Here is a 13,084-nt window from a genome sequence, read left to right as displayed (position 1 = left end):
CTATTTTTAGGAATATAGAAAGTTTCATCTCTATATTCAGCTTCAGTTAGAGAATGGTTGTAGCATTTTCCATTACTTTTGAATTTGTTTTTTCATTAGCAGAGACACATAATATACAAAGATAGGTATTTTTAACGATAAAATTAATATTTTTGGGATGCTTTTGAATTTGTACTTGTGTATTTAAAATTGTTATTAGGCATCTGATACGTTTAATATCGTCCCATACCTAAATCTAAACTAATATCTAGAAATTTAACTATCCTTTTTTAATGGAAATAGCATGTCCTTTTTAAATAGAAATAGGAAAACCTAGACCCTTAAAAAATGCAAAAAGCATTTTTCTGGACATATCTTTTTCCACTATTATCTATATTGTCTTTTTGTCCTAACATTTTATATACCCACACCGAGAGTATATTTTAGAAACCTATATGTAATACTGAATTTTCTGTTCGCTTCACCCACCCGAATAGTCAACACCTTGAATAAAGTTGTATGGGATTCCCAATCTTTGGATATGTACGTGTACCGCAATTGATGTAATATAAATCGCTGAAATATATATAAAAGTTAAGGTATAAGAAGGGGTGAATGAATGGTTTAATGCTACACATTACATATCGGAAATAAAGTGTAGTGGTGGTGGAGGTGGAGGTTGTCAGAGGTTGATGAGTCCTTTGATAAAGGCAAAAAACGAAATTAGAAAAGGTAAAAAATGTTTGGGCAAAAATAGAGTATATACAAAAATAGAGTATATACCCTCTCGTCGCTCATATGTGACCAACGGCCATTCATCTATCTTTTTTCCACTTCATTCGTAAAGACAAGACATGCTTTTATCTGTCTCTTCTCAAAGCTCGTTTTTTCAGCGTTCACCACTTCCCATCGTCTTGGCTTAACAGCCCTCACCGTGTGTTTTTACTATTTTGTTCTCACTGTCCTGTTTTTGTAACCACTTTCACCCTCCGCAAAAAAATCCAACGTTTTATTTAATTTGCTTTGCGGGAAGGACTGTTTTAACGAAGTATCGTCTTGTCCTTGCCTTCGAAACGCGGAGTAGATAAAACAGGGGAAAACTGATGGAGAGAAATGTTCTTTATGTTGCATGTCTCTTTTCTCTGTTTATTTATTTTCGTTGTTCGAAAAATTTTTTTTTAAAGTTTTTGTTTTCTATGTTTTCGTTTCTCATTCTGTCTACGTTTTTTTATGTTCTGTACACATACATGCATGTATATATACATACATACATACATACATACATACATACATATATATATATATACACACACACACACACACACACACACACACACACATAGAGAGCAAAGATAATCTTAAATTAAATTAAAAAACAAAAAACACAGATCTTGCAGATAGCTATCCAGTGTTTCCTGATCGAAAGAAGAATTTATTCTGCCATTTATCAAGCTGAAAGCAAGACCGTTTTCCAGTTATTTTTTGAGTAGATGACGTTTAAACAAGAAACGCTCGTAAAGAAGAAGGAGAAGAAGTAGAATAATAATAATAATAATAATAATAATAATAATAATAATAATAATAATAATAATAATAATAATAATAATAATAAACGAAACTGTACAAATCCAAATATATGGTACCCTAGGCATAACACCTACATGAACTTCTAACTTGTTGTCTCTTGAGGTCTCTGGGTGAGACTTGGATCCAACTTGTACAGATGCAAAACAAAAGTCAAACATAAAATAATAATAATAATAATAATAATAATAATAATAATAATAATAATTATAATAATAATAATAATAATAATAATAATAATAAATCACAAGGGAGATAATCAACGTTATAATAACTCGATGTCAAGCAGAAGTAAACCAGCTGTATGTGAATGGTTTACTAAATATCTGGTAGTCGACTTTTAATTTTCGAAAATATGTATTTTTTGAAATGTGGACATAAATCTCATTCGTCGAATTTTTGTATTCGTTGGAGTTCCTCAAGTGTTTTGAACTTCTCTGTATTATTGGCTTCTCCGTTGGATAATTGGAATGCTTCTAACTTAACTTTTCTATGTTCATTCTTTAAGCTAGCACTTGATATTCTGGTCATCAATACGTTTACCATCAAAATGCAATGACCAGTTTTCTAAAAGTAGCATTATTTTCATTTTCTTTTTAAGTTCAACAGCTTCTTTGATGGTCGATCTGTAAATGCCAGATTGGAAAGAAGTCTCGACATTCATTCCATCTTGAGATAATTGTCGATAAACTGTTTTGCCGCTCTTTGAGTTGATAGCTTGGAAGATATTACTAAGTTGGTTGCAGTTCTAGTTTTGTTATACTTCCTCCTTGTTTGTGTGGATTCTTCATCTGATTTTTCGGACTCTTAATATTCACTTTCAGTCTGTCTCAGCTTCAGACGCTACGATGCCACTGGAGTTGCTTTGGTTGAAGTTGGCATTAAGGACACTTTTCTTCTTTTGGATGGATGGAAAGTTTTGGAACTGGCTGCCTTTCCAGTTCCATAACTAACCTATCCCTTGCTTTCAATTTGAAGATAATATAACCTTCTATCTTCACTGCACAGTCATTCACCGTTTTCGTTTGTGATGTCAAAAATTCCTTTCAATGAATTGTATTTTCCTCGTTTTACACATTTTTCGTAGGTATTCAGCAGTTCTTCTACTTTTGCTTTCACATTTTGAATTGATAAATATGGGAAATTTAATTTCTTTTGCCATAAAAAAGTTACTTCTTTCGAAATTTCCTTTGTTCTTTCTTTTCTTCCTTTGATGGTACCGTCAAGGAACAGTCAGTTACAGAAAATTTGAAGTTTCACTGGTATCCTGCAGTTGTTTTCCAAAGAATGCTCTTCTAAAGGAACAGGTCTTCTTTTCCTATGTGAGTCTTGAAATTGCACGAGAGTCTTCGTCCTAATTTTTTTGTTTCTTTGAGTGACACTTCTCTTATGAGACATTATTTTAGATACTCTAGTTGGATACGCCTGCTATTCTGAAAAACAGTTAATGTAGTCAGAGGTTTTTGCGTCACAGAAATAAAAAGGAGAGGAAGAAGATATCTCCTAAAGTAGGACCTACGTGGTAACAAATTAAAAACTCTATTACTCCTAAACTACTTAAACTTGAAAGCTGAATTTTGAGATATACTGCTTCTGCACTGCATTAAGTTAGCATACCAAGTTTGGTAAAATCTTGGGTAGGGATTATGAACCCCACTAGAATTTTGCATGGTTTTGGTCAGAGGTGGTGTTAGATTTCTTCAGTTGGGGTGACATTTATTTAAAAAAACTTACAAAAAAGTTATTTTCCTTATTTATATGAAATTATTCATCGACTTTTAATACAGGAAATTGTTTACTTCCAAAAAATCAAAATCCTAATGCACATACATACCGCTCATAGACACACGCTCGTGCACATGCACAGTGGGGGGTGAGGAATTGTGGGAGAAATTAGAATGCATTGCTGGTGAAGAAACTGAAATAAACATTTAAATTTAGTAAGCAAATTTTGAAACTATGGTTATTTCTGTTTCGAAGAGGGCGCAACAATTGATAATGTACACGAGATATATTTTTGCACAGCCAAAACTGTCTTGTGAAATTTTAGACATACAAATAAATGTGAATAAAATATACAGAATGCTATAAGGACACGCAATAATGGAATAAAGGAGTTATATATTATATTGTAGTTAGATATACTTTAGAAGAATGCACAGATGAGAAAGAAGTGATACAGGATAAATTGGCTAAGATTAGTCTAGGATTATGGGATTGTATGAACAAATAATAAAAGGTGTTGTACCGAGTTAATAAGCAGAAAGGAATTAGTAAATATGTGAAGGTGGCAGTGAAATTATAGACGGGGTAACCTGTAATCTCGATTTCATATTCAAGTTGAAGTAAAGAATTGTGAATAGGTTATTACCATTGTTTCGTGATTCTGGCTAATCGTGGATAGATAGATGCATACATGCATACATGCATACATACGTACATACATACATACATACATACATATATATATATATATATATATATATATATATATATATATATGTGTGTGTGTGTGTGTGTGTCTGTGTGTGTGGGTCTGTGTGTATGGTTGGATTTTACAATAAACAAAAGAAGACAGGTGTGCAAACAACAAGCAGTTGTATTAGATTAACGCTCGGGAAGATGAGAAAGTCCTTTACGTTTCGAGCCTACGCTTTTCGACAGAAAGGAGCACAGAAATACACAGGGAGAGAATATAGAAAAAAGATTTACTGGCTAGCGATCCATCATGGCGAATGCCTGACAGCGGGGTCACACAGGAAAGCTAGGAAGAAGAGATAACAAAGTTGTGGTGATCCCAAAACGAAGGTGCGCATGCGTGTGTATGTGAGAGCGTATGTATGCGTGTGGATAGGGGTTGGTGACCTTGACGTGTGGGTGTATGGATGATGATGTGGGTGCTGGGAAGTGGTCAGTGCTAGTGTGTGCGGAGTGGTGTGATGTGGTGTGCTGTGGTTCTATGGTTTGGGGATGTATGGTATCTTGTGTTAAGGTAGTGTGTGGTAGTGTGTGATGTGATGTGGTGGTGTGGTGTGGTGGTGTGGTGTGGTGGTGTGGTGTTGTGTGGTGGTGTGTCGTGTGGTGTGGTGGTGTGTCGTGTGGTGTGGTGGTATGTCGTGTGGTATAGTGTGGTGGTGTGGGTGTGTGGGGGATGCGAAAGTAGAAGATGCGAGGGTGGTGGATGCAAGGGTGGAGTGTTGGGTTGAGGGTATGGAGTATGGGTGGGGTATGTGGGAGTAGGGATGGGGTGGGGCAGGATGTATAGGGATATGTAGGAGTGGGGTAATGATGGAGGGGTAAAGATGAAGGGAGAGGGTTGAGGGGAGAAGATGGGTAGGAATGAAGAGAGGAAATTGCTGTTAGAGCAAGAGAGGAGAGGAGAGGTGGGTAGGAGCGAAGAGAGGGAGTAGGTGTGACAGGAAGAGAGGGAAGAAGAGCCCATGTGGCACAAAGGAGCGAAGAGAGAAGATTAATTCCAGTTCACGCGAAGGCGGGAGTTCGGATGGCCGCTGTGCAAGAACAATCCGAAGTAAGTATATATATATATATATATATATATATATATATATATATGTATGTATGTACCCGCGCCATGCAGCTTGCCGAGGCTTTTTATACATCCATATCTGTTAATGGTTATTTTTAATACTTTTCTCGCTGGATTATGTGTTTTTTCTCTTTTTTACCATCCGTGGTTTAATTCTTGAGCTTCTATATAAATGACAATATTTCCTCCGTCTGGCTGCATTTCTCTTAACAAAACGGAAAGTTACATTGCGGAACAGTCATTTTAACGAACTGTATTTATTTATTTATTACTCGACGAGATACACCTGCATCACTGGATGCTCCTGAACCAGTTGTGGAGTGTCCCACCCAAGAGGAAACGATGCTAGATGTGTCGAAACAATTGTTGTGATTAATAATAAATTCTCGTGTATTCCATCTTCTGTCTTTCATTTGCTACATATATATATATATATATATATATATATATATATATATATATATATATATATATATATATATACATATAAACATATTTGTATGTATATATATATATATACATATAAACATATTTGTATGTATATATATATATATATGAAAAGATATCTGGTAGCTGTTTGTGGTTAGTCTCACTGTAGCTCTGGCTAAATGTAACTACGATTTGAAGAATGAGAGTTATGATCAACAAGTTAAGTTTTGTATATCTTAGCATATCATCAACCAATATACTTCTTTTCATTTAAAATGGTAGAACTTCAAATGAGAGAGATTTGGTTGCTATCTGTAAGTTTCTCTTGTCTGCATGTGTGGGTATGGGACGCAGTCTCTCTTTGCAAATATGAAAAGAACTTGAAGCAAGAAAAATAAGAAAATCATAATATTTTGAGAGAGAGAGAGAGAGAGAGAGAGAGAGAGAGAGAGAGAGGGGAGGGGGAGGGAGAGAGAGAAGGTGAGAGAAGAGAAGGAATGAGGGAGAGCGAGAGAAAGAGAGAGAAAAGAAAGAAAGAAGAAGAGAGAGAAAAGAAAGAAAGAGGAAGAGAGAGAAAGAGCAAATTGATTAGAAAAAACAGACAGATTCATAGATCGCTTGAAATTCATCAAATTTAGGTACTAATCTACAGAAAATTAGCTGGATTTGTAGATGAATAGATAATAAATAATTAAATATACATATAACTGGTTGAACTGTTAGATATACAGAAATAAGCAGGAATTGACTAAACACTTGTAATAAATCGCTTGTAGTAAGATATACAAAAAGATATATATTTAGATAGGTAGATTAGTTGTTAGCTAGAGCTAGGTAAACTAAAGAAATAGAATTGTGGAGAAAAAAATCATGAAAGAGCATTAAAAGGGAAAGAAGATGAGAAGAAGGATGAGAAAAGAAAGAGAACGGAAAGAAAAAGTAGAAATGGTGAAAAAAGTTTTAAAAAGATGGAAAGAGACAGACGAAATTATAATAAAAAACTTAAGAGCAAAAGAAATAGGAGGGGAAAAAATCTAAACGATATCGCACCGGTATACTCTGAGAATATGTCGTAAACATTTCCAAATTCTTTTTTGTTCATGCTTTTTTTTTTTCGGTATCATGCTAAATGCCATAATCATAGGCCACCGTCGGTTAAATGGCATTTGCTTGGCATTATTCCACTCGTTGTTTAAGCTCTCAGTCGCAACTGTTTATTTTAACGCCTTGTGCAAGACTTAATATAGGAAATTGTTTGGTTGTCCAAGGTGTGGTGAACAGAATAACGTATTTCCTTTGCACGGGTTTTTACACATCTATCGGACAAACACACAAGTAAGTACATGAATACATATACATTATACAACCCTAATGAAAAGCAACAAGGAGTAAATTTAAAAATCTGTATTTATATATTTAATACCCACATCAATCAAGGAAGGTTGTAACGGTATAACTTGTTCTGGACATATATGTAACTATTTAAAACAGAAATGAAGACCTATTTTATCTGGAAAAAAGGAAAAAGACTTTATGTTATCATTGGCAATGAAATCAACAAATATCTGTTAACACTCAGCAACTGGGATATAAACCAATGCAGAAGAGTGCAGATGATACAAGTTGATCAATGTCTGATATTAGATGTCTGACGATTCAAGTGTGGCGACAGAGAAGTAAAACTGAACTCATTGCACACTTGTATGCGAGACCGCATTTCAAGTGCAAATGATATCGAAGCTACTTTTATATGAGCAATATTTGTGCATATGTGTGTGTGTGTGTGTGTGTGTGTGTGCGTGCGCGCGCGTATGTTTGCACGTGCGCGCGTGGATGTATTCTTTTCCATTCTTACTTCAAAATCCACAGGTGTCCTCTTGATATGGTATTTATAACAAGATCAATGATTGCTGATATGCGAACCACTTACTCTGCGCTGCAGCACGTCTCTTACGTTAGCAGCATGCTGATTCTCTAGAGTCGTTTTGTAAATTCGATAGTCTCACATGTGTTAGTATTGTATGTTGCAATATTAATGTTGAATGTATAAAAAGATATTTCGTCTGATGATAACAGAACCTGTCGTAGCATTTTAGAGGTGACCCAACCAAGAAAATCGATGGAATCACATGCAGTTTTTCAGGTTTGTGGATATTTTCAATAGTTGAACACTTAACTTAAAAAGAATCTTATATTTTGTCATGTTATTCGATGTTCTATATTGTTGCTCTTATATATCTTAAGTAGAAATCAGCATTTGGATATGGGGATATGTTTATATTAACACGTTGTTGGCTCATTGACGCACTGCAAAATACGACGGAAACAAATCTGATACGCGTTTACTGCACAGTTTACTGCACAGTTAGCGGAATAGACTTACAGTCGCACTAGTCTCGCTGCTCAACTTTATTAAGACTTGTTAGTAATTTCAGCCAAATCTCTCCCAATTTAAATCATACCAACTTAACAGATATTTCAATTCTAGATATAGTGTATGAACAAAAAATGTGATGAGGATCTTTGTAATAACTTTGATTATATGGCTGTCTGACCAAGGTCAAACTGTGGTTAACAGCAACATCAACATCAACAAGAAAGGAGAAAGATAATTTAGACGAAATAAAGTGTACGGTCAAGGATGAAACATACTTGAACACATGGCTGCTTGATTAGGATTAAGCTAAAACTAAACAAGAATAACAAATGCAGTAAACTAATTAGGATGTCGTCATCCAAAATAGCATGCAATAACGTCATACTCGAAGCGTTGATGAGAAGTTCTAAAATGTACCTAGTTGACAAGGTACCTAGTTTTCTGATGTTGCATTTCGTTGCTTGCTGAGTGTGTTGCAAAGAACATTACGATCAGCAAATAGTTAATTTCTAAAGAAAATTTTAGCAATCGTAGCTGATTAGCAAATAACTTCTTCGGAGAATTCTTCTGGGACATTTATGAATATTTATTCTATAGTGGAAGAGAAAAATTGAGACTACTTTTAGACATTTGCGTTTTTGCATTCAACTTAAAACGGCCACTAATAACCGAAGAAGCCTAATTTTTTTAATGAGTATGGATCCATTGCGATATGTGTTAAAAATAAGGTCGGTCAAGTATTATATTTGTGGCGGCACTAACCACAGGAAGCTCTTCTGTCCGCACGTAAGCGTATATATATATATATATATATATATATATATATATATATATATATATACGACGGACTTCTTTCAGTTTCTGTCTACCAAATCCACTCACAAGACTCTAATCGGCGCGAGGCAATAATAGAAGACACTTGCCCAAGGTGCCAACCAGTAGGACTGAACCCAGAACCATGTCGCTGGTAAGCAAGCTACTTATCTCACAGCCACACAGTTTTATCGGGCAACAACATAGGCTACATATTTCCAGATTGACAATATTTGTTGGTGGACTCTGATGTGCTAATTACAACTGAAAATATGGGCATTCGACGTTTTTCTCCAAATTGCGCGATCTTCTTAACATCGCAAGTTAATTTAAACAAATTTAGATCGACCACATCGTTATTCATTTGAAGATGACAACACCACAAGCTGGGCTGTTTGCAGGAGTAGCTTCATAATAGAATTCTGTTTTAATGTTTTGTATGGTATTTCTATACATTTTGATACATTTCAAACTACGTTTGGCCTGTTGGACAGATAACTCAGATGTATATGTATGTATGTATGTATGTATGTATGTATGTATGTATGTATGTATGTATGTATGTATGTATGTGTGTATGTATGTATGTATGTATATGTGTGTGTATGTATGCATGAATGTATGTATGTATGTACGTATGTATGTATGTACGTATATATGTATACACACATACGTACACACGTGCACACACACATATATATATATGCACACATACAAATACATTTGTATATGTACATACACACACACACACATAAATGCATACATGTATGTGAATATACATATGTAGGTATATATATATATATATATATATATATATATATATATATATATATATATATATATATATAAAGTGAGAGAGAGAGAGAGAGAAAGAGAGAGAGGGAGAGAAGGAGAGAGATGCAAATAGTTATTATGAGCTTAATATTCTTTTTAAAAATATATTTTGGTCTAAATAATCGCAATATGCTAAAATCAACATATCTGTTGATAAATGAGGATGTACCCTTATGGCCTGGTGACGATATAATATGGAAAAAAGGTTAAGAAAATATTTCAAAGGTAGAAAACTCCTTGCCATGATGAAACATACGTTCCTTGCTATAATAAGAAGCAATTGAACCTAAACGAAAATTTTTGTGGGCAGATTTTCGAAGGCAGACTTAAGAGTCACAGACAAACACACGCAGATACTAATACACAATCGCACACACACAACCTACACAACCCCGTAAGTACACGTATGTATGTAAGTGTATTTCTGTACATATATACATGTATGCGTGCGTTTTTGTGTGAGTGCCTGTATGCGTGTGTGTGCGTGTGTATGTGTAATACACACATATACAGATATGTATATACACTAATATATATATATATATATATATATATATATATATATGTATATATATATATATATATATATATATATATATATATATATATATATATATATATATATATATATATATACATACATACATACATACATACATATACATGTATATGTGTAGTGTAAACACATGGGTAGATATATGTGTGTAAAGCTAAAGGTTATTTGTCAATAGTTATGGTCTTATACATATATAAGCATGGGTTTGGCATAGGCCATGTATGCATTTGCATGAATGGGTGCCTGTGTATATTTGCATACGTGCAGTAAAGACATAGAAATATTTTTATTTATTACTAATTTTATTAGTAGTTTATGGCTTCCGTTATGTAGGTATGTATATATATATATATATATATATATATATATATATATATATATATATATATATATATATATATATATATATCTATATATATACATACATACATACATATATATATATATATATATATATATATATATATATATATATATATATATACATACATACATACATATATATATATATATATATATATATATATATATATATGGTAGATGAGAAACGAGAGACGGAATATACGAAAATTTTTATTAATCACGACAATTGTTTTGACACATCTAGCATCTATTCCTCACGTTTGGGACACTTAACAATAGTTTCAGGAGCACCCGGCGATGCAGAAGTGTCTCATCGTGTGATAAATAAATACAACTTGCTAAAATACCAGTTACACAATGTATCTTCTCATTTCGCAGAAAGAAAAGGAAATATCTTCATTCATATAGAAGATCAAAAATAAAATCACAGATGCAAAAGAGACACGAAGAGGCAATCCACCGAGAAAAGTATTTAAAATAATCGTTAAAATATATGGATGCATAAACGCCCACACGCAAGCTGCATGGCGCATGTACCCTCGCTCGTACAAGCATCCACAAAAATGCAAGCATACGCACACCTGTGGTCTGATGCTCTGACGATCACGAAGAGAGTTTTAAATCGCTACTTGGTGTTTATAAGAATGGGGAAGTTAAAGCTAAACTGAATTCACCCATACCTTAAAGTAAATTATGTTAACAGTTACTCAAATTCATTCCCACTGCATTGTGCGGAAGTACATTTATATGCCTGTAGGCATACACGCATATAAATGGAAATTTTTTTAATGATGTTCTCATTGGTCCACAGAATAAACAGAGAATCCTCGGAGCAGAGTCGGCATTTGGAAATGATATTGTATATATATATATATATATATATATATATATATATATATATATATATATATATATATATATATATATATATATATATATATATATATATATATATACACATATATATATATACATATATATATATATATATATATATATATATATATATATATATATATATATATATATATATATATATATATATATATATATACATACATATGTGTATATGTGTGTGTGGTGGTTGTCTACACCGACTACCTCCTGTACTTACATCTTAGATCTATCATGGCGTCTGATGCGGCTTTTTAAACCAGACTATGTATTGAAAAGACAACCACATAAATTGCATGTCTGATTCGGACCACCAAGAGCTGCAGTTAAGTTCTGATCTTTGTATATTTTAAGATGTCCTTTGAGGCCTCCATTAGAATTGCGAGCTTATTGGTATACACCGCATTGAAAGGTGTGCAAAGATATATAGGCAGAGTAGTTGGTGGAACTTCGTTTTTCATGGATCCGCAAATGACATTTGAGCTCAGCAAAAGAAAGGCATTGTCTGTCACAAACTCTGCACACAAAAATGTCGCTGAGATTCATCTTCTCATTGATCGCAAGAATTCTTCTTTAAATCTCTCTTGGATTTTGTGTGTGTCATCCTGGTCTCCTCAAAAGCTTTCACTTCGCTCCACTCCACTCCAAACTTTTCCTCACTATCAAACTCAATCGGAGGCAACGGTTTCTATGGCTTTTGGGTCCATTCCAAGTGACTTCATGGTAGTTCTTATGCCGTCCCCTCTGCAAACTCGCCATAAAACAGCTGTTGGGTGTACGTTCAACCACCATTCGAACAATACACCCCCCCCCCCCCCCACCTACACACACCCACACCCACACACACACATGTATGTATGTATGTATGCAGGGCTCAAGAGACATTTAAGGAAAAATGTAAAGACTGAAAAGGTGAATGACAAGGACCTTTTTGTGTGCACAGTCTGTGACAGACCATGTCTGTCCATGGCTGGCCTCAAATCTCACCTGCGAACCCATGGAAAACAAACCTCATCCAGCTATTCTGATTATATGTCTGTGCACACGTTTGAATGTGGTGTGTGCCAGAGGGTTTGCAAATCCAATGGGGGTCTTAAAAGACATGTTAGGATCCACAATGAGCAGAACTTACTTGCAGGTATTGGTAGTACAAATCAGAGGTGCAATCTGTGTGGGTGTTTTTTCAAAACAGTGTCTGGTTTAAAAAGCCACATCAGACGCCATGAAAGGGCTAAGGTGTAGGTGCAGGAGGTGGTCAAACTCTGTTTAAGGAGTAGACAACCACCATATGTATGTATGTATGTATGTATGTATGTATGTATCTATATGTGTGTCATTGTTCCTGTGTTTGTCTCCCACCACTGCAATACAGCCAGTCTTGGCTTTTTTGTATCCCTGTAACTCAGTAGTTCGGCAAAAAGAAACCGATGGAATAAGCACCAAGTTTAAGTTGCTGCTGTAGTATAGTCACAATCTAATGACTGGCCTGAAACAGATAAAAACATATGTGTGTGTGTGTGTGTTTGTGTGTGTGTGTGTGTGTGTGTGTGTGTGTATACACGATGGGTTTCTTTCAGTTTCCGTCTACCAAATTCAATTACAAGTCTTTGGTCGGCCTAAGACTAGAGTAGAAGACACTAGCCCGAGGCGCCACGCAGTGGGACTGAGTCTAAAACCATGTGGCTGGAAAGCAAGCTCCTTACTCCAA

The 13,084-nt window shown here is 34.6% G+C and overlaps 1 pseudogene; it reads right to left on the bottom strand.

The window, feature by feature from the left end:
• Window positions 1-2,444: 2,444 nt before the first annotated feature.
• Window positions 2,445-2,961, bottom strand: LOC149132250 (uncharacterized; annotated as a pseudogene).
• Window positions 2,962-13,084: the final 10,123 nt, after the last annotated feature.

The sequence above is a fragment of the Octopus bimaculoides genome, chromosome Z (assembly GCF_046866305.1).
Source record: "Octopus bimaculoides isolate indiv1 chromosome Z, ASM4686630v1, whole genome shotgun sequence".
Taxonomy (NCBI): Eukaryota; Metazoa; Mollusca; class Cephalopoda; order Octopoda; family Octopodidae; genus Octopus; species Octopus bimaculoides.
Note: the sequence above shows the minus strand (reverse complement) of the source record. Positions and strands in the feature narration are given on the sequence as shown.